The 20095-nt window shown below is 44.5% G+C and overlaps 1 protein-coding gene across 4 annotated transcripts in view; it reads right to left on the reverse strand.

The window, feature by feature from the left end:
* Positions 1-20095, reverse strand: part of TCF20 (transcription factor 20) — a 211086-nt gene that overhangs the window by 104648 nt on the left and 86343 nt on the right. For 3 of the 4 annotated variants that reach the window (XM_067559627.1, XM_067559626.1, XM_067559624.1), the window contains exon 1: positions 9214-10349. The exons of the other annotated variant lie outside the window; for it this stretch is intronic. The gene's annotated coding sequence lies outside the window, so the exon portion shown is untranslated. Of the gene's footprint in view, positions 1-9213; positions 10350-20095 lie in introns of those variants that run through there. 4 annotated transcript variants of the gene reach the window in all.

A 20095-nucleotide genomic window follows, 5' to 3' on the forward strand; every position in this document is an offset into this window, starting at 1 on the left:
CCTTAGCAGTATCAGTAGGGCCAACTTCGGCATCTCCTGAAGTCCTGCGCACATGCTGCAGTACATAAGGCGCCATCAGCCCTACGCCCCCACAGTTCCTTCTTGCCGTCATCTCTGACAGTGGGGACAGGGGTCAGGTCATGGAATGAACATGAGCAACACATTTCGAAGAACAGTTACAAGATGAGTAACCCTCTTTTCTTCGAGTGCTTGATCGTGTCAATTCCATTGTAGGTGACTCTCAAGCATTATCTTGGAGGCAGGTTTGGCGTTCACAGATGAGCTGTCTGCGGCACCGTTCTGCTGAAGCTGACATCATCCCTTGCCTGCTGAACGATGGCATAGCAGGATGTAAAAGTATGCACTGATGACCATGTAGTAGCTTTGCATATGTCCTGAATAGGCACTTGCGCCTGGAACACTGCAGAAGAGGCCTGTGCTCTGGTCGAGTGGGCTGAGACACTTCCTGGAGGAGGAACCTTCGCCTGCTTGTAGCAGAACCTAATGCAGGAGGTTATCCAAGAGGAGATCCACGGGAAAGAGACAGGTAAGCTCTTCAGTCTGTCAGCTACCGCCACAAACAGCTGCATGGACTTATGAAACCGTTTTGTCCTCTTGATGTAGAATGCCAGCGCTCTTCACAAGTCCAGCATGTGCTATCTCCATCCTCCTCTGAAGTATGCGGCTTTGGGAAGAATACTGGCAGGAATGTCCTGATTGGAATGGAATTGTGACACCACTTTAGTCAAAAAGGCCGGGTGGGGCCTCAGCTGGACCTTGTCCTTATTAAAAAAAAAATGGTGTAAAGCAGCTCTGAGACAATTTCAGATACCCTCTTAGCTGAGGTGATGGCAACTAGAAAGGCTACCTTCCATGACAGTAGCAAGAGGGGACAGGTAGCCAAAGGATCAAACAGTGCCCCCGTGAGCCTGGAAAGGACTAAGTTCAGATCCCTTGGGGTAACTGATCCCTAAACTGGGGGGTAAAGTCTCTCTATACCCTTCAGGAACCTAGCCACCATGGCATGAGAAAAAACTGACCACCTTTGAATCAGTGGATGGAAGGCTGAAATAGCAGCTAGATGTACCTTCAATGAGGCAGTGGCCAGGCCTTAAGTTTAAGGTGCAGCAGGTAGTTCAACACCATTTGGATTGATGCCTGGTGGGGCACGACTGTCTGGGCTGCGGCCCAGCATGTAAACCTTTTCCACTTAGCTAAATATGACACTCTGGTGGAAGGGTTTCCTGCTGTCCATTAGTATTGCCTGCACCTGATACGAGCAAGCCTGTTCCTCTGAGCTCAGCCACTCAACCTCCATGCCATCAAACGCAGGGACTCCGGGTCCAGGAGTCGTCCCTGGTTCTGGGAAAGTAGGTTGCAACTGACAGCTCCAGAAGCGTCATGAACAGTGCAGCCTGGGCCATGTGGGTGCTATGAGGATGACATTTGCCTTGTCTCTTGATTTTTAACAGGACCCTGTAAATCAGCAGAATGAGAGGGAAGGCATACAGAAGTCTCCTTGACCATGGAAGCAGGAAGGCATCTGACAGCACTCCCTCACTGAGCCTGCAAATGAAGCAAAACTGCTGGCACTTCTTGCTGAACTTGGAAGCAAAGAGATCCACTTGGGGAAACCCCCACTTCCAGAAGATCATATCGGCTACCAATATGGAGAGACCACTCATGGCAAAGTAAGAAGGTCCTGCTGAGGCAGTCTGTTGTGGCGTTCTTGATACCTGGGAGGTGTGAAGCCACAAGGTGAATGTTGTGACCTATCACTAGATTCCATAGACTCACCACCAGGTCCTGACACAGGTCCAGCGAGCGGGCCCTGCCTTGTCTGTTGATATAATACACTGCAGCAGTGTTGTTTGTCAGGACCTGGACTATCTTGCCTCTCAAGAAGGGAAGGAACACCCCGGATGCCAAGCGGATTGCCGAGCTCCCTGATATTTATGTGCAATCCACGGTCCTCCCTTGACCAGGTCCCTTGTGTACTTTGACCGGAGCAGATATGCGACCCCCCACCCCAGGTCCGAAGCGTCCGATACCAGAGTCACTGAGGGGGCTAGTTCTGCAAGCATCCCTTTCATCACCGACCGGGGAGGTCTAACCACCAACTTAGGGAGGCTAGGACTTGCGAGGGCACGGTGACCACCCTGTCCAAAGGGGGCCTGCTTGGAGTGTACGCAGAAGCCAGCCATAACTGAAGCGGCCTGAGTTTCAAATGTGTATGACACAGCATATAAGTACACGCTCCCATATGGCCTAGTAACTGCAGGCAGGTTCATCCCGTCGTAAGGGGATAGGTGCATAGGCTCATGATCAGGTTTGACATGACCTCGAACCTAGCCTGTGTTAGAAAAGCCCTGGCTCACGTAGCATCGAGAACGGCCCCAATGAATTCTATTCTCTGCACTAGTGTTAATGTGGATTTTTGTTCATTCACCAGCTGGCCCAGATGACAAAATGTGGCCCGAACTAAGTCCAGACTGGTTTGGGCCTAGGCCTGCGATCTGCCCGTTTAGCCAGTCATACAGATACGGGTAAATCTGAACCCCTTGACGCATGAGATACGCGGCCACAACCGCCATGCATTTTGTAAAGATTCTTGGGGTGGAAGACAGGCCAAAGGGAAGGGCCATAAAATGGTAGTGAGAACACCCCTGCACAAACTGGAGGAAACGCCTTTGTACGGGGAATATCAGGATATGAAAATATGCATGCTTCAGGTCAAAGGTGGCATACCAGTCTCCTGGATCCAAGGAGGGGATGATGGAGGCTAGCGAGACCATGCGGAACTTCAGCCTTCTGATGTATTCGTTTAGTTCCCACAAGTCCAAAATGGGCCTGGGGCCCCCTTTCACCATGGGAATGAGGAAGTAGTGGGAATAGAAACCTCTTCCTCTCATGTCTGGTGGACCCTCCTCCACAGCTCCCAGTGCGAGAAGGTTCTCCACCTCCTGCAAGAGGAGTGGCTCGTGAGAGGGGTCCCTGAAGAGGGATGGGAACAAGGGAGTATGTGGGGAGGACGGGGGGACACGGACGGACTGCAGGGTATAGCCCACTACAATGGTACCCAGGACCCAACAATCTGGGGTTATACGGGCCTATGCCAGGAGGAAGGGAGCAAGTCAGTTGCGGAATTTTGGAGAAGTAGGATCCTGGAATAAGACTGGACGGCCGTCCTCGGGCGCACCATCAAAACGATTAGCGCTGCCCGTTAGAGCACTGGGAAGGACCCAGCTGGTTGGCCATGGAGGAAGATGAGGCTGGTCGGCACCACCTAAAACTTCCGTCTCTGCCCCTCCTTCAGTAGGTCCCAAAGCACTGGGCCTGGTACCTAGGTTGCTGCTGCTGCGGGCGGAATTGCCTCCTCGAAGCCTGTGGCGTGTAAAGGCCCAATGAGCGCAAAGTGGCCCTTGAGTCCTTCAACCCGAGGAGTTTGGTATCCGTCTGTTCAGAGAAGAGTGCACTTCCATCGAACAGCAAGTCCTGGATGGACTGTTGCACCTCCTGGGACTAACCAGATGACTGCAACCATGAGCACCGGTGCACAGAGATCGCAGAGGCCATCAATCTTGCAACTGAGTCAGCTGCATCTGATGCTGCCTGTAAGGCAGCCCTGGCCATCGTCTTACCCTCCTCCAGGATGGTGGCAAAGTCCGGTGCCTGCTCCTGGGGCAGAGCCTCCCCGAAACGTTTAAGGAAGTCCCAGAGGTTATAATTATACCTCCTTAGCAGTGCCTGCTGGTTAGGGATCTGGAATTGCAGGGCGGAAAGAAGGAACCGAGGGGGCGTAGGACTGGCAGCACCTTATGTACCGTGGCATGTGCATGGGGCTCCAGGGGGCACCGAAGCCGGCCCTACAGATACTGCTAAGGGGAAAAAAATTCTGGTAATCATGCATGGAGGGGCGTGTGCACCTACAATGGAATCAACATGAGCAAGCACTCGAAGAAGAACTGAATGAATTTATGAGGAGAGGTCAGCCTCAGCATTAAGTTTTCATGGCTTTAGTTACCAAAAATAATTTTTAAAAAAACCAAAAACAGTGTAACTGTAAAAAATACACTACACAGAAAGAGGAAAATCAACTTACATAAAAGAAACATTTACAACTATACCAAAACCAGACTACCTAACATGATACGATAATGTAATGTAAAGCTCTCATGCTAATATATTTCTAGATGTAGATTAATAATAAATTGTTCACATTCTATCCAGCCTCCCACCACATCCCCAATGAGCACCACCCAACTCTAAAAACTGAACTGAAGACACTGTTCTTCCTGGAAAAGGTTTCTCTGAGACCACAAGTTTTTCTACTTTATATATCTATACTCACCAAGCTGACAAAAGGAACACTGCATCCTCATAGTTCAATATACTGTCCCTGCAACTCTCCTCTGTTTTGAAGGGGTGGGGGGGGAAGGAGTCTTGAAAGAGAGTCACTGAGTCCATGTTACACCTTTCTAATTCAATGCCAAACTATTCAGACAGATCTCCAATATGAGAGGGCTAGGATAAAAGGATTTTCAGTGTAGAAAAAAGTTCCCACAGAAGCATCTGGTTGAAACCACAGATGGCAATAGCTCCTGAAAAATGCTTCAGGATCTTCTGTATAACCAATTTCCTAACCAAGGCACCTAACTCAAGCACCTTAAAACTGGACAGTTTCCACAAGTGCACTGATACATCAATATAAGTTGTTCTGAACATCTTGTTTTACCCTTGTGCAGCTGATGTTTCACATTGTGATAAAGGTAAATATTTCCTTTTGGTTTGCAAAGGAAGTTGGTGATGGGAGTGAAGGGAGTTGAGGAAGAGGCTCAAGTACACATTGGGTTTGTAAAACCAGCCTTGTGTTTAGATCACTCATGACAACTTGGCAAATTTCATCTTAGTACCCAACTTTGGATGTTATAAAACCACAGCAAATTAATATGATTGATAGGTTCAGCTCAAGAGAGCAAGGAGTGGCACACCCAGGCTCTGCAAACTAGCATGGAGACGTACTGGCAGAATTGTATATGGAAGTTTAGGACCTGAACAACACAGGATGCTGTAGGTCAAGATTGGGGTCCAACAGGGATCTGTGAGGGAACCCAGGACTAGGAGAGTAAGGGGTACTGCAGTTTAGGCTTGAGGCAAGTTGTCTAGGTTGTATACAGCCATTAAAGATGTCAACAGTGGGGAATGCTGTGCTTCATTCTTCACAGTAGCAGCACTGTTTAAGAGGAATACATGTACAGCCCACTGTCTAGATTCTGCTTGGCTCCTCCTATACCATTAACTCTTTACTTCATAAACCACTATATAAAAGTTCTCTTGAAAAGGAATACCAAAAAAAAACTGCTCTAAAATATTTTAGGTTGTTTTAAGTCATATTCACCAAAGTATTCAAAAAAGTCCAGACCTAAAATAGCACAATTTTCAAAAAGACTGTTAAATTCAACCTGGAATAACTATGATTAAAAAACTGCCACTATCTAATGGCAGCTTGACAACCTGAATGAGAAGTGCTTGTTAAAGGACTAAGTACTTGTGGATAGAGTCTACATCACAAAAACCAGTACTGCAACTGGCAGTAGTTGGTAGCTTATTTAGACATTTGCATGGCCTCTATCTAACATTTCAGTGTTAAAGGCGGCCAAACATAGGACTAAACACACAAAAATAAATCCTCTCATGACCAGGTCAGAAGCACAATGGTGCTGGAGAAACTAGCACTGCTGAATGTGTTCTGGGAGGAATGAGGATGAGGAAGGGAGGGTTATATTTTGTTTATTTAAAAGCCTTCAGGCTCAAACACCTTACAAAAGGCACTGGATTAACGTTCACTTGAACTTGTTTGGAGACTTTTTTAAAATATATATTTTAATTAAAAAGCCACCCTAGCCCATCTGAAGATCTTGCATATCTCACGACAGAAGAAAAGATATGCATAAGCCAGCTATAAATGCCTAGATATACCCACCCCCCAACAGTTTCACATTATAGGAAAGCCAAGCAAGCAGTATGAAAACCATCTGAGGTTATTACATATTACACCCACATTTCAGATAGCAACCTTTCAAACTGCTACAGTAGCAACATGAACTGTGTAGTACAAATTCTATGAAGGGGCCCTCCAAGAAGAGCACCCATTTTCATTTAGTTCTGCAAGCTGCTTTAGTTAAAGGTGACATACAAAGGAAAAAATAATAGGCCCATGCACTGCTTTTCTTTTTAATAATGTATAAAGACATGAAAGGAGGAATGAAAAGATTTGTTTCTGCATTAAGAAAAAAAATCAGGTTTTATCCATCCCTGTTTTTCTTTAAGACTATATGGTCATTTGGAGAATTAACAGAACCAAGATATTAACGGTGAAATTGAACTAACTGATCAAGTTTGTTAAATGTATTTAAAAGTAACTTTAACATCCTTTCAAAGAGCTGGAATAAAAGTTGTGTAAGGACATTGTCACCTAGTCAATGAAGGGCTGAGAAAACTCCCCCCCATACATATAAGATCTCCAAGGAGTAAACCATTAGAGGTAAGACTTAACATTCCTAATAATCCTTAGCTAAAATGTAAGCAGGGTTTAAAAAAAGCCAAAACCCTTCACGCTTTATTTATGTATCAAAGCACCAAGAGCACAAACCTAATTATTTTTCTGTTTTTCAGGTCACCTTAAAAAGAATCTCTCTCCAGCTGCTCCTCTGCACAGGATTGGCCTCTTCACATTGGGGACCATCCTTTATGATCTGCCCAGGGACCATAAAGGTTCATTTAAGAGCAGGTTTCAGCACAAACAAAGTTCCCATCATTCCTAAAGCCCCTGGAACCTGATTTAAAGATCAAAGTCCAAATTTACATTGTCAAATAGACTTAACACTTTCTACCAGAGAAATAAATGCAATGGGGCACATTAAGGATTTACAGTCAGGCAGTTTGTGGAGTACCTAACTTGTCAGAATATCCAAAGGTTTCTCACAGATACCTGAGTTTGTGCATACAGCAGGTACACAAAGCTACCAGATTCTCCAACATCACGCCAAAGAGTACTAGCACCCAAATGCGGTCCTCTCTTACTTATACAGCTGTGAATTGACTCTGACCTAAATGGTGGAGTCACAATACTGTTCAGAAGTAACTTTAGATTTGCAAATAACTGCCCTAGGTAAACAAGTGATCCATTTTCTGGAGGCCTGGTTGAATGCTATTCTGTTTTCCACAGACTGTTAACAAAAGTTTATCAATCAAGGAATACATGACTAGCCTGCCAGCCAAACACACTCTTCTCATCGTAATCCCCACTAAAGAGCAACAAAGCTGTCACTGCCCCTCTTTTATCATGACAACTGACCTTACAGAGGATACAACAGACAAAAATGTAGATTCATACACCCCAAGTTGTGTTAGAAAAATATGAAATCCCACTGAAGATGCTGGGTTCAGAGAACTCTTTAACCAAAAGGAAGGTGGGTGCTATATATTTTTTAATAAAAGGAAAAATTCATAAACACTCTAAAAAAAACTGTGATGGTGAAAGGTGCCATACTAAAAGTCCTAAAAAGAACACCACTTCCCACACAAAGCCCAGCTAATGCACCAGAATCCTATCTTGAAAGGAGCTGAGCCTCCATTATCCCACTCAGTCTTTACTGAAACTGACCAAAAAGGTTGACTATGATGTGGGCACCTGCCCACTAGGAAATGTACAGAGAACCACTAACTCATTAGTTAGCCACTGATGAACCAACAGATTGTAACATGTTTTAATTGCTAGGGATACAAACAGCTTTCAAAACAGTAATCTAGCTGTGAAAAGCTTTGCATTCCATTCCCAAATCCCTAAGCACCCCAACCTCTTTTTAAATAAAAGAGCAAGCAAGTAAGGATGCAACAGAAGAGGAGCAAGGGTGTGGCCTGGTCAAAATGCCTCATATAATACTGGAAGGATTGTCATATCATGGCTAAAGATGAGGCCAGTTTACATTGAGTATGGAAAAGGATGGAGAACAGCCAGAAAGGTGTGGGGGAAAGCTGCTTGGATGAAAAGTTTACCTTGACTTTGCCACAATGGATCACATGTTGAGTCATACTCCTCCCTTTTAATAACAGAATCCCAATACAATCCACCCATCTAACTTGCATACTGATTGTAATGTTGGAGCCATGTTGGTCCCAGGATATGACACACACAAGGTAGGTGAGGAAATATCCTTTATTGGACGGACTTTCTTGGTGGAAGCTACAAGGTTTTGAGCTACACCAAGTTCTTCTTCAGGACCGAGGAAGGAAACAGATCTTCCCCAGACCTGAGAAAGAGCACGGTGTAGCTCAAAACCTTGTAGCTTCCACCAAGAAAGTCGGTCCAATAAAAGATATTTCCTCACCTACCTTGTGTCTTAAATATTTAATACATTATAATTTTCTCTCCCCCATTGTGGGAAAGAAAATAAAGCAATTTTTGTGACAAGAGATCATAAATACAACTTCTAACTAAAAGGAAAGGCATCAATAAAAGACTCAGGAAGTGTGCTCTCCACTCCTCATAAAAGCCTCTTCCCATTGTTTTGTTGAGAGTCCTTGCGAGTGATCAGTTCTAGGTTGCCCACCCAAAAGGCCACAAGATAATGTTAACTACATGCTTCACATGCTCATAATGCAGCCACCCCATATCTTCTGCTTTGCATATATATATATATATGCGCATCTTTCTCCTGTTCCATTATTTTTGTCATTAACACTCCCCCCCCCCCAGCACACTACACCACTAACTCCCACTTCAAACTTCACTGGTCTTAAAACAAAACATTAATTTGGGGTAGAAAGGAAAAGAGGTGTAGGGCACTTCAGATTTAGTAGAATGGCTTCTTCATGCAAAGAGAAAATTGAACAGGGTGAGACCAGATGAAGAACCTCCCAATCCCCTCCCCTCAACCCAACCCCTCCTCCACCTCACCCTCGCTATCCCATCCCCCCCCCCAACCCAACCCAACCCAACCCACCTCCATTCCCCTCGTCCACCCTCCCCCACTCGATTCCCTGGGCACCAGTTTATAACAGGGTTTTTATCGCCAGTCAAGGAGAACTGGGGGCGGAGCGGGCCCTGCTCAGAGCCACTGGGCCGCATGCTGTGAATCATCCCCCCCAGGCCCCGCCACCGCCCTCCCCCACGGTGAAGGGTCCCCTCGGAGCAACTAAGGGGTCCGTTACCTGCAACCCTCCCTCCCCCCCCGCGCGGAGGGGGGGAGCGCGGGGCGGAGTCTCTCAGTGGCGCGGGTGGCGGTGCCCCGCTCCAGGCCGCGGGGGGCTCCGCGGCGGCGGCGGTTCGGGGGTTCCTCGCTCCATTCTCCCCTCACACACAGGAAATAACACAGGGTCAGCTGACCCCGCCCAGCCAATGGGGAGGTGCTGGAACAGCGCGCGCCAGAGGGAGTAGCGCGAGGCGGTGGCGACGGCAGGAGTCGGACTCCTCCTGGGCGGGCGGCGCGTGCGTGCATGCGTGTGCGCGCGCGCTCTCGAGGTGTGGGGGGCTGCAGCCACACCAGCCACGCGCTCGCTTAAAGGGGCCGCGCCCCGCGCGCGGCTGCCTGTGGGGGTGGCGCACCAAGGAGCGGGGAGGGGCCGGGGCTGGGTAGTCGGTTGGTGCCACACCCCACTTCGTTCTTGCCCGCGGACGACATGGGCTCGAGCGGCTGCTGTGGCGCAGCTCGGCGCCAGGCTCCTCTCTCCCGCCCCCGAGTTCTCCGCTCTCTCTGCCTGGCTGGCCCCGGGACAGAGGCGGCTGGTGCTTTTCAGGCGGGGTGCATCGGCCCCACGTGGAGTCGAGTCGCGCTGCCCTGGGCGGAGCAGGTGGCTCGGTGGAAAACCAGCCCCACCCGGGCCGCGGCGACGGCGACGGCAGCGCTAATTACTGGGAGCTCCTGCGGGGGGCAAGAGGGGGCAGTGGCCGGGCAGGGCCCTGCACTTGGCCCGGCCGGCGCGCGCAGAGAGCGGGACTAGGAGCAAGCCCCGGTTCTCCCCCGTCAGTCAATGCCCTTCACGCAGTTCCCACGCCCCTGCCTTCCCCAGGCTCTGCCCCTCTGCGAACCCAGGCAGGCACGGCGCCGTGTGAGAATGGCCTTCCAGGCAGCCTTTCCTAGCAAGGCGGGAGCAGGGATTCTGACCGCCTGCCAGGCCCGCAGCAAGGCTGCTCCCCGGACCCAGCGTTGCCCCCCCGGAAGAGGGGCTGACTGCTGCGAGGCTGGGATGGGCACAGTTCTAGGCCTTTGAGCCACGCTGCTGCTGCCCTTTTACCTGACAGAAATAATTTCGGTTTCCCTTTTGTAATAAACCAAGTTGACATTACTTGGGCGTTTGTAAAACTTTGATTTTTCTGAGTTGCTTTGGAATCTAATTGATACAGGGTGGTCACTTTTTGTATGTCACTCTGCTGTCTCATTGAGAGGAGCCGGCTCACTGTTGTGCATCAGCCTGACAATGCTGCATTTGGAGTTCTAGAGGAAAATTTAAACCTTCCTTTCCTGCCAAAAAAAAAAAACCAAACCCAACCCCCCAAAAGTCCTTTTCATTGCAGGGGTGCTGGGACAATTTGTATAGTGGGAATGCAGAGTTCCACTGAACCATCTGTAAACCTTGTATGTGATGGAAACTACTTCAAGCCAAGGGAATACATGAGTATCCCTAGTTCCAGCCCTTAGGTTTCATTCAATAACATTTTCTAGTTAAGCATTATACATTAACCCCTAAATTTTCACCTAATTTACAGTGCTCTTTTAATAGGCAAGTCACTGCAGATCAACACTGAGGTACAGTGGGAGAGCTGTAGGGAGTCCAGGAAGCAGCAGGGAGGTATAATTCAGAACTAATGCACACCAACAGACCTGGGGAGGATGCAGGGGCCAGGGCCTTACATAAAGCCTATCTGCATTATACATGACTTCACCCAGTAGTAGCCGCTCTTCAACTTTCACAACTGCTGTACCATTTCCAGAAACAATTTGAAATAAACAATTTTTAATGCTCTTGTAATATCCCACACATCTTTAATTTAAGGGAGCTTAAGTGATACTTTCCCACTTGACCAGTAAGTTGAATGTTTTGTGTTGGTATTTCCTAGTTTAAAAAAAATAGATGGTTGTGTAGGGGACTGAAACATAGAGCCTGGTGGAGGGGCCAGCTGGAAAGCAGGGCTGCAAAGCCTGTCAGATAATCATCTCCATTTAGAATATGCATGTCAGTGAAGGAAGCTTTATGAGGACACTCTAGCTTCCTCCATCTGCCCCTCATAGCTTTTCATGTGAAAATGCAGGATAGTAGCAGGCTGAAAATCTTAAGTGTTAAGCAGAGAAAGCTTGAGCATCATTTAAAGCTCTTTCTAGAAAAGCGTTTCAAATGCAGCCACCAGTAGATTTTTTTTGTGGCTCTGACAACCTCTAAAACATAGGCAGAGATTGGAGGGGAGCAGCCCCTTCCTGCAGAGCCTAGCTGTGACCCCTGAATAGCTGTTACCAAAGGCAGCAAGATACACCACTTTGGTGTGCACTGACACCACCAGCAGGGATCGGCACCTTGCACTGTACGGCCTCCATGGAGGCTCTACTCTAGGCAGTGCCTCTGGAGACACATGTCTGACACGGGGTCTTGTCAGAGGAGGTGGTTGCAGTGTTCGGTCGCTGGGGCACTTCCCTCGACAGCTCCCCCACTCCCACGCAGCTGGGGCACGTAGAGCTTGGGACTCCATAGGTAGCCATGAATTTCCAACCCACTTTTCCTGAGGTAGGCTCTCGCTGAAGGGCCAAGGGAGGCAATGACAGAGAGATGGGGCAGCATTTCCCCCTCCTGAGGCCGCAATCACTGTTTACAGTTGCTGTAGCTACCGCAGCAGCTCAATGGCTCTGGTTGCTGTAGGGCTTGGCAGCTTCCTGACAGGGAGAGGGGCTCCCTTCTGTGACATGCTCTTGACTCCGAGCACAGAATAGGAGCAAAGTCCAGGAGCACTGAAGGGGGAGCTCTACTTCTTACCGCCTTCCTAGTACATAAATAAGTTACAATTATTTGGACATGTATATATGCCCATCTTCCTCCCTTGTTGTAGGCCTCACTCTGGAAGTAGGCACTTGCTTAAAGCTCAGCCACTGAATTGCAAAAATAAACTATACCATGCATTCTCTGTCAAAAGTAATTATGGGGCATAGATGACACTGGCTGAAGCGCAGTCTGGGTAGGACTGAAGTGGTGGCAATGGACTGTGGGAGGCAACTAGAAAATACAATATCTACTCCACTTTATTGATTATAAGTGCCTACTATTTGTCATTCAAATTAGCAATTTGGGGGTGTTACTGAATCCACAGCCGCTGTTAGTCCACCATATATAGGTTTGGAAGGATTAGATTTTTATCAGTAAAAGTTGGCAAATGTCAATTTCACTGTACACAACAAACAAATGAAAAAATATTTCCGTCAATAATAATAAAAATTTACAGATAGGCAAAGTAAGAAAATGCTGCTTGAGAGCTTATTAGAGTTGACAATTTGTGTTAGTTATAAATCTTTAACTTTTTGAATCCCAACATCACTGTCATTAAATAATGACTAACCTCCCCCCTAAAATTTCCTGCAACAGTGAAAATTTAAATAGGGAACAATTAGAAAAAATGCTTCAAAACAAATATTGATATTATCCAAAATTATTTTAAAAAATAAAATCTAATTCTCCCGTGTTTAATCATATAGCAGAAGTTTCTAGTAAGGTCTCTCCTCCCACAATCTTTGACTTGCCAGGAGCATGCAATTGTTTCTTTCTGATGCAAACCTTCTGCTGTGATCCATGCCTTATCTCCCTCATATTAGATTATTGCAAAGTTCTCTATATGAGCTACCTGGAAACTGCAGTTTGTTCAGAAGACAGGAGCCATCTTATGAAGTAGGATCTCTCCAGAAGCAAATTACACCACTGCTCTGATCTGTATTGGTTACCTACTGGTTTCTAGATAAAATTTAATGACTTCACCTATAAAGCCCTGAATGGTTTGGGGAAAAAATGCTATGAGAAATGCCTCTCTCGCTGTGATATTGCCCCTAGGGTTGTCAGTGGAGGTGCTCAGACTGGAGCTCCCGTGATACAACAGAAAGGAGCTTCTGGCAGTGTGTTCATTCATCATGAGGAACCCACTTTGGAACCTCCAAACCACCATTTTGGAACATACCCTTTCCTGTGATGATATAGCCCAAATCTTGTTGACCAGAGGATGCTAAAAAGCTGTTGCGAATGGAGGACCATGATAATGGCTGTTATCTTGAGGGAAGGGTGTTAACTGGATTGAGTGTTCAGAGTTTAGGATAGATGTTTTTTGTATAAATATTAAAATTACAAAGCCATTTATAGGCCATGAAGTTTAAGATACATCATATACATTAATTTTACAAAAAAATCAGCATAAATAAAAAGTTGTCTGGCATGCAAATGTTTGATTTATGAACATATAAACAATCTATAAGAGTCAACTTCCAAAAATTAGGAATTCTTTGTTAGAGATGCAAAAAAAGTTAGCCTGAAAGAAATAATTAGGAACATATGATACCAGACTAGAGGACCATCACTCTTATTCGGCATGGGAATTTCTCTCTCCAGCAATAGCCATTACCAGATGTTTAACAAAAAAAAACCCAAGAAATAATTTTTAAACATTTGCAACTCAAACTAATCAACACTTTTACTTAAATATTCTATAAAATTCCTTTTGTACTTAGAGTACATTCTGTAAATTTGGAGATGATACAATATGTCAGCAGTTCTCAAACTATTGTACATGTACCACTGGTGATACTTTACTATAAACCAACCCATGTATCAGAATAGGCATCCCATATAATTATGCTAATTAAAAGTTACAAAGGTGATATGTCAAGTACTTGAGTTTTAGATATGGTATGTTAAGTCCAAGAACTGTTTGCACTATGCTGCTCATCCATCAGAGATTTTATAACAAGTGTCAAAGCCTCATTTATCACATTAGTAGATTGTTTCAGCTAAAATAATCAGCAATTAAGTAGTTAGCAACATTGACTTCTAAATGGTCACTTTTAGGTTTCAGAGTTAACACTCCTATTGTGCTGAATGGGGTAGTTCACCCCTCAGTGATGTTTTAGGCTATCTGCCAACTCAGGAAGACTAACTTCATCAGTTTACACTGGGAGATCTTGGAGTCATTGTGGCTAGTTCTCTAAAAACATCCACTCAGTGTTTCACGGCAGTCAAAAAAGCTAACGGAATGCTGGGAATTATTAGGAAAGGGATAGATAATAAGACAGAAAATATCATATTACCTCTTTATAAATCCATGGTGTGCCCACATCTTGAATATTGCATGCAGATTTGGTCACCACATCTCAAAAAAATATATTGGAATTGGAAAAGGTACAGAGAAGGGCAATTAAAATGATTAGGAGTATGGAAAAGCTTCCATATGAGGAGATCCAGAGGGGTAGCCATCTTAGTCTGTTTTCAGCAAAACAACGAGAGTTCTGTGGCACCTTAAAGACTAACACATTTATTTAGGCATAAGCTTTCTTGGACGGAAACCCACTTTGTCACATGCATCATAAGGGGAGATTAATAAGACTGGGACTTTTCAGCTTGGAAAAAGAGATGACTAAGGGGAGAGATGATAGAGGTCATTAAAACCATGACTGGTGTGGAGAAAGTAAATAAGGAAGTGTTATTTAACTCCATTTCATAACACAAAAACTAGGGATCACCAAATGAAATTAATAGGCAGCAGGTTTAAAATAAACAAAAGGAAGTATTTCTTCACACAACGGACAGTCAAACTGTGCAACTCCTTGCCAGAAGATGTTGTGAAAGCCAAGACTAAAATGGGGTTCAAAAAAGAACTAGATAAGTTAATAGAAGATAGCCATTGATGGACCTATTAGCCAAGATAGGCAGGGGATTGCTGTTTGCCAGAGGCTGGGAATGGCCGATTGGATGGGTCACTTGATGATTACCTGTTCTATTCATTCCCTCTAAAGCACGTGGCATTGGCCACTGTCAGAAGACAAAATACTGGGCTATACGAACCATTGGTTTGACCCAGCATGGCCCTTATTATGTATACTTGCTTGATGTGTACAGAGATTTTCTTTGCAACTGAGGGCTACGATTTTTTTCCTTTAGAAGAAAGAAATCTTAGATTCTGCAGAATCCACTGAATGACATCTATTTGACCACAATCATTTCAACCAGAAATAATGTTATCTAATAGAGCAAATTAAAAATTAAACCCATTAAGACACTTAGGCCCTAGTCCTGCAATCAGATCCATGTGGCTGGAACCCTACACTTGTGCAGATCTAATTGCAGGATCAAGGCCATAAGTAACCATTTGATTCTTCTACAATCTTGAAGCGAATCACTTTTCAAAGTCTCAAAAAAAGTTAAAATTTGTTAGGTAGAACCAAAAATGATTATTCACCAAAAATAAATTTTTAAAGGGGCCATCTTAAAATTAATATAATAAATTAATCAACAGATTTACTTGTAAATTCTCAGAATATTCATTCTGTACTCCAAGAATAAATACTGTACATTGAGAGGATGAACTATATTGTTCATACATAAGAAAGACCTAAATCCCTGCTTTTATTGCAAATGTCAACACAACCTCAATTATAGACACACTCTGGCACCCCCCTTTCCCTCTGTTTATTACACTCCAAATCTTGCCTTTTTCCCCTTCCATCAGGAAGCCTCAGTTTGAGAATACTTGCATACAAATAAGGGTGTGTGATAGGAGGCAAAGTGACAGCTAACACTTGAACCCTTTAGCATGGAGACTCAAAGAATCCTGAGAAAACTAAAGGCGTTTAAGTAGTCACTGAAAGCTCAAGTAAGTTTCTCACTGCTCCTCCACTGCAGCCATCAAAGTTCACAAGGTAAGCAACACTGGTCACCTTTAGCATACTCAGGCTTCACCTGCTACTTCAGTATCAGGTTTACCTTATAAATCCCATTCCGATCTCTCACAGGACACAAGCCCACATGGGAATTTGAAAATTCCTTCTGAGCCTGAGAGGATTGACAACTGCAGATGGGATAGACTTCCTTTGACATTGAGGTCACCAATTCTGATCTAGCCACAGTCAATAGTTACTCAGTCATTATCACACTCCAGTAATCTATAAGAGTTGGGGGGTGTCAGTCTAGTTTCTAATTGGGCAGGTGTCAAACCACACGCAAGTTATTGGTACCCATCAACAGGGAGAGAAAGGATTGAAATAATGGTGTTAAAGGTTAAAAGTGGCTGTGCCAGGTCATGGTTGAGATGCATAGGGTGGTGACATTGTCTTTCCTATGCCTTTTCTGTGGCTAGAGGACATCAGCCTCCAGGCACTGCTAAATCAGCATCAAACAACTCACTTTATACAAAATATCACTAACTACTCTCAGCAACTCCTTCTACCTGCAGACTGGAAGAAATCAGAGCACGCCAGTGTTTCTAAGGTGGGGAGGTTTCTGAAGTTGTTTGGTGGGATTCTTTGAGGGGTTTTTAGAGAACAAGTCCGATGCTGATGAAAAGTGCTGAACTAGCCACCTGGAGGCTGAAATTATCACACACAGAGACAGGAACATACAGATTTCTCCCAAGCACATAAACTGCATTCCTTCCCCAAAACAATATACTTATCCAATCAAATCATTTCCGCTTTCACTCTGTTTCATAATGCACACACACTCTCCATGTTACATGTACAACTTTTATCTATAGCACTTAGATGCTATGGGTATGGGCACAAGAGAAAAAGCTAGATAGATAATACAAAAGAGGCCAGTGTAATTAGTCACATACCATGGACTGAAACAGACTAGTAGTGGGACAGCTAATTCATCAGGAAAGTCCAAAGTAACAGCAGTTCGTCAGTCTCATTTCAAGAAAGACATCAGCATGGCTGCATTCATTAATATTTTCTAGCACTATTCCCATTCCTTCCTTCTACTCCCTGCACAGTGCTTCAGCTAAAAAGTGATCCCACTGCAGGGAGGGGCAGTATTCAGTATCTCCTAGGTTTCTGTGGTAAAAGCCTGGAGTGCTCCTCCCTCATTAATTCACTAACAGACTCCTTGTAAGATACTAGTCAAAGAGTCTAGCTTCTTTATGGAAATATTTTATGTAAAGCATAGAGTCTCAACTTGGTGGTCATGACTTGGTCCATCATTTGGAAATGGTTCTCCTTCAGACATCAGGGGCACGTACATAAGCCACAGTGATGTATCCTACAGTCCAATTTCTGCAACATCAAATCAGCCAGAGTGAAGAATTCTGGAACATACCCAAGGAGAAGCTGATACAAGTGGCTGAATGTGGGCGTCATGGAAGGAAAAAGTCAAAAAACAAAATATAAAAGACCATTCTGTTTCTACCGCTTTATATTTCAATATTCCTCTCTCCCCATCTTTCTCTGTTACAAGGAAATAGCATATGAAAATAGGATTTTTTTTCCTTCAGATCTGTTCAGCTTCTGCTGCTTATTCTCTTCACTTCTTGTCAGAAATCTCCCTTTGCAGTATCAGAATTTGGTTGCTGTGGAAGTGGTTTTGATGCTGCAGACAAAGGAATCTGACTCCAGCAAGAAGAGCTGAACTTTTGAGGGAAAATGATCCCATGTCCATGAAGATGTTCAAAGTGTGTGAATTTAAAATAGTAAGCCATACAAAATATATGGCTCACTGGCAAGATATTCTCCAGCTAGGCAGAAGAGGCCATTATATCAATAAATCCTCATTATCTGAATCACTAAATATATTGAAACAGTAAAAGGAGAAAATATTAGAACCACCACCTCTCTCTTCAACTCTGCCTTGACAGAACAGGTTTTGCAGAAGGAGATTTTTAAACGAGTTTGCCTTTAACAGGGGGTTTCTTTGTTGTTTTTTTCTGTCCACAGGGGAGTGGGAATTTCCAGACTTGACAGGCTCTCTTCATTCTTAAATCCCCATAACATATGATCCCAAATTTTAGAGACAAAGATTTAGATTCATACTTCCATTCCCCCACTGGTTTCTTCCCAGATATACCCAAAAGTTGTTTTGAATATCAGATGATCCAACAGAAAAAATACCCCCAAGAAAGTTTTTGAAGGGGTGGGGTTGGATCTTTAGGTCACTGATCTTTTAGTATATAACAGACACCACACTTTATGTAACTACAGAAGTTCAGGCACATTATAAAGCATTTGAGACAGGCTTGTGGCAGGAAGTGGAGGGTAAGCAAGGTAGATGAGACTGGACCAGGATTGTTGGACGCTGAAGGTATCTTGGCTTGTCTGGTAAGTGGCCAGTACTTATGTTGGTCTGAAGGACCATTTAGAATGTACAATAAATCTCAGAAACCTCCAGGGACAGGAACTACCCAATTAATTCCAGTTTTGCTATGACATATAACAGGGTTTTGTAGTTCTGGTGACTCATGAACGCTAGACTAAAAAAATAATATATCATATTCTGATTACCCAGTTGCCTTACCTTCCCCACTCTCACAAGAAACCCCAAACCCAACAACTTCAAATTCAACTGATTTTAATATCTGCTATATAAAGAACTGCAAGAGCTAGAAACAATGCACTCTTGACGCCACTAATCTCAAATGTCAAAAAGCATTAATCTCTGATTTTAAGTTGAACAGCAAAGTCTTCTAAAATTATCCTGGAATTGAAGCAGGGACAGGGAGCAAAACAGTAATCAGAATGACCTGATTTTAAAACTTGAGTATTACCTATGCATAAATCAGAGTCCCATGTTGTTAGTAACATAATGGGCAGTTCCTAGTTCCAGGTTCAAGAGCATTTACAAACAATCCAATTAAGTTAACCAGACTTAATTTTTAAGATAATGAAGTCTTTGCTTAAATGGGCCATTACTGTTTATTTTGAAAATATGAACTAATGATTTTTCTAGGTGCATGAGACTCGAATGACCTCTCCAACTTTGCTGGAAGAGGTAGTCATAGCTGAAGGACAAATATTTAACTTTTCTTTAAAGGTTTATGAAACAATTAGACTTTGTCTACAAGAAACGTTGGTTTTTTTGTTTTGTTTTGTTTAAATTGCCAGTGCTGCCGTCTTTGCCAAGGTTCTGAAAGTTGAGCTGGGGTCTTTCTGTCTCATGCATCTTCACTAGTAAAAGAGGTGCTGCAGGCCAAATTAAGCCCTCAGTGAGTTTGCACAGGTCTTAGCCAAGTTTAAGGTCCAGAATTCCATACTTGCCAGGGAAGAAAAATACCACTGCAGCACAAATTATTATGACCAGTGATCAGAAATAATACAAGTTTAGTCCCAGGAACAACCCCCAGCACTACTTACCTGAACCCAGCACTCATTAGGTAGGTTCACGTGCGCACACACACACACACACCCCTGAACTTTGTGTATCTTGGGGTGGGAAGAAAGCATATATCACCCCTGGAGGAGGCATATTTTCCAAAATCGTTGCTTTGTAAAACAGCATTTTAGCCCATGATGCAGCCAGTCCACCAGGTGGAGAAAAGAAGGGGGGAGAGAGGAAATTGCTCTTTCCAGATGATGGCTCTGCTTCACACCTTTTATGATAAAATTCATCCAGGAGATCCAGGTGCTGTCTTGCTCTGCTAACATTTCTGAAAAGAGGTAGTTGCTACGTCAGGAATTAGCTAGCATTGTATCTCAAGAAACAATAAGTCGTCAGCTTTGGGTGATAAAGAGGGGGTTTCTTTAATGCCTAAGTCTTTTTCTTCAGGAGTGAAGAGAAGGGGAGGGGGGAAATGGATGCTGGTGGTCACTGGGGCAACAAGAGGGGCTCTCATAACAAGGAGAAAAAAATCGGTTCAGTTCCCCTTTACCAGCAACTGGAGACTCTCCAGGGGATTCAGGCATCTCCTGCCCAGGTCTATCTCTTGCTCTCAGGCAGATCCTTGTACTGCTCCCTGATTATTTCCCCAACTCAGAGCGAGGGAAATTCCCTTACCTCAAATGCTTTTATCCTCTTGCCCAGCTGGAGCCTGCCTCCTTTTCTCAGGACACTCTATGAATGTGGGAAAAGACACCTGGCAACCTTGGTT

This window comes from Emydura macquarii, unplaced genomic scaffold (assembly GCF_026122565.2).
Source record: "Emydura macquarii macquarii isolate MOO-44397 ecotype Brisbane River unplaced genomic scaffold, CSIRO-AGI_Emac_v2 contig_2205, whole genome shotgun sequence".
Classification (NCBI taxonomy): domain Eukaryota; kingdom Metazoa; phylum Chordata; order Testudines; family Chelidae; genus Emydura; species Emydura macquarii.